This window comes from Hoplias malabaricus, chromosome 1 (genome assembly GCF_029633855.1).
Source record: "Hoplias malabaricus isolate fHopMal1 chromosome 1, fHopMal1.hap1, whole genome shotgun sequence".
NCBI classification, from domain to species: domain Eukaryota; kingdom Metazoa; phylum Chordata; class Actinopteri; order Characiformes; family Erythrinidae; genus Hoplias; species Hoplias malabaricus.
Genome location: NC_089800.1, coordinates 16923381 through 16925880, shown reverse-complemented (window position 1 = coordinate 16925880; position 2500 = coordinate 16923381). Strand labels below are relative to the sequence as shown.

The 2500-nt window shown below is 42.8% G+C and overlaps 5 non-coding genes across 5 annotated transcripts in view; all 5 read left to right on the top strand.

The window, feature by feature from the left end:
- The window catches only part of trnar-ccu (transfer RNA arginine (anticodon CCU)), a 73-nt gene extending 4 nt beyond the window's left edge, over positions 1-69 (top strand). Inside the window, exon 1 of the tRNA in view lies at positions 1-69. This exon is cut by the window's left edge and continues 4 nt beyond it. This is a non-coding gene — a tRNA (tRNA-Arg).
- A 7-nt stretch (positions 70-76) lies between these two features.
- Positions 77-148, top strand: trnam-cau (transfer RNA methionine (anticodon CAU)). The gene has a single exon. It is a non-coding gene; the product is annotated as a tRNA-Met (tRNA).
- An 829-nt stretch (positions 149-977) lies between these two features.
- Positions 978-1050, top strand: trnar-ccu (transfer RNA arginine (anticodon CCU)). Its single transcript has one exon. It is a non-coding gene; the product is annotated as a tRNA-Arg (tRNA).
- Positions 1051-1057: 7 nt separating this feature from the next.
- Positions 1058-1129, top strand: trnam-cau (transfer RNA methionine (anticodon CAU)). Its single transcript has one exon. It is a non-coding gene; the product is annotated as a tRNA-Met (tRNA).
- An 829-nt stretch (positions 1130-1958) lies between these two features.
- Positions 1959-2031, top strand: trnar-ccu (transfer RNA arginine (anticodon CCU)). Its single transcript has one exon. It is a non-coding gene; the product is annotated as a tRNA-Arg (tRNA).
- The last annotated feature ends 469 nt before the right edge of the window (positions 2032-2500 follow it).

Sequence of the window (2500 nt, the reverse complement as noted above, 5' to 3'; positions counted from 1 at the left end):
CAGTGGCCTAATGGATAAGGCACTGGCCTCCTAAGCCAGGGATTGTGGGTTCGAGTCCCATCTGGGGTGTACTGCTAGCAGAGTGGCGCAGCGGAAGCGTGCTGGGCCCATAACCCAGAGGTCGATGGATCGAAACCATCCTCTGCTAAAGATGAAGACACCCAACAATCTTTGGGGTTTCAGTTTCAGACAAAAGGAGGCCAAGCTCTCTTGCTAGGATGTTCTCTCTCACGTCAGTGAAAAGATAAGTCTAACCAATGCTATCTTTACATGAGGGGGCACCCAGATTTGAACTGGGGACCTCTTTTGATCTGCAGTCATTTTTGAGCAAAACTTTTGACTTTCTCCAATCTTCTCTGTACTCACACCCTGAGCAGAGGAGACTCATATTTAGACAGCGCTGGTCTTACTTTCAAGACATCTCATGCCAAAGCCAAGATCTGATGGTTTCACTTTCAATACATTCAAGTGAAAACATATATGGGTTTTGGACAGTGGAAATCTACAACTCTAATGACATATATGACATTATGGGGACATCGGATGCATGAAAAATGTTTTTTTCTTAGCATAAAAATAACGTTATTCCAAAGAGTAACCAGTCTTTGGCCATCCTATCTGTAATATATTTCACATCAGTGAAACATCATGTTTGTGCCAAAATAACAAACATTTATTGATGCATCCCATGTCTCCTTGATCTCATATCTGTCTTTAGAGATGTAAAATTTCAAGTGTCCAAAACACACATATTTTTTGACTGTAATATATTGGAAGTGGGATGGTCAGGTCTCAGCTTTGGAACAACATAGGAGGATTTGACAAGCACACCTGCCTATGTCTGAGTCTCCCTTACGCAGGGTATGAGTTTGGAGAGGATTGGAGAAAGTCAATAATTTCACCCAAAAATTTTCCAAAGGTGACCGGTGAATGCAAAGGCAAGCTAGGCAAGGAGAATATATGGAGTTTTTTTCTGAGCCCCAGTGGCCTAATGGATAAGGCACTGGCCTCCTAAGCCAGGGATTGTGGGTTCGAGTCCCATCTGGGGTGTACTGCTAGCAGAGTGGCGCAGCGGAAGCGTGCTGGGCCCATAACCCAGAGGTCGATGGATCGAAACCATCCTCTGCTAAAGATGAAGACACCCAACAATCTTTGGGGTTTCAGTTTCAGACAAAAGGAGGCCAAGCTCTCTTGCTAGGATGTTCTCTCTCACGTCAGTGAAAAGATAAGTCTAACCAATGCTATCTTTACATGAGGGGGCACCCAGATTTGAACTGGGGACCTCTTTTGATCTGCAGTCATTTTTGAGCAAAACTTTTGACTTTCTCCAATCTTCTCTGTACTCACACCCTGAGCAGAGGAGACTCATATTTAGACAGCGCTGGTCTTACTTTCAAGACATCTCATGCCAAAGCCAAGATCTGATGGTTTCACTTTCAATACATTCAAGTGAAAACATATATGGGTTTTGGACAGTGGAAATCTACAACTCTAATGACATATATGACATTATGGGGACATCGGATGCATGAAAAATGTTTTTTTCTTAGCATAAAAATAACGTTATTCCAAAGAGTAACCAGTCTTTGGCCATCCTATCTGTAATATATTTCACATCAGTGAAACATCATGTTTGTGCCAAAATAACAAACATTTATTGATGCATCCCATGTCTCCTTGATCTCATATCTGTCTTTAGAGTTGTAAAATTTCAAGTGTCCAAAACCCACATATTTTTTGACTGTAATATATTGGAAGTGGGATGGTGAGATCTCAGCTTTGGAACAACATAAGAGGATTTGACAAGCACACCTGCCTATGTCTGAGTCTCCCTTACGCAGGGTATGAGTTTGGAGAGGATTGGAGAAAGTCAAAAATTTCACCCAAAAATTTTCCAAAGGTGACCAGTGAATGCAAAGGCAAGCTAGGCAAGGAGAATATATGGAGTTTTTTTCTGAGCCCCAGTGGCCTAATGGATAAGGCACTGGCCTCCTAAGCCAGGGATTGTGGGTTCGAGTCCCATCTGGGGTGTACTGCTAGCAGAGTGGCGCAGCGGAAGTGTGCTGGGCCCATAAACCAGAGGTCGATGGATCGAAACCATCCTCTGCTAAAGATGAAGACACCCAACAATCTTTGGGGTTTCATTTTCAGACAAAAGGAGGCCAAGCTCTCTTGCTAGGATGTTCTCTCTCACATCAGTGAAAAGATAAGTCTAACCAATGCTATCTTTACATGAGGGGGCACCCAGATTTGAACTGGGGACCTCTTTTGATCTGCAGTCATTTTTGAGCAAAACTTTTGACTTTCTCCAATCTTCTCTGTACTCACACCCTGAGCAGAGGAGACTCATATTTAGACAGCGCTGGTCTTACTTTCAAGACATCTCATGCCAAAGCCAAGATCTGATGGTTTCACTTTCAATACATTCAAGTGAAAACATATATGGGTTTTGGACAGTGGAAATCTACAACTCTAATGACATATATGACATTATGGGGAC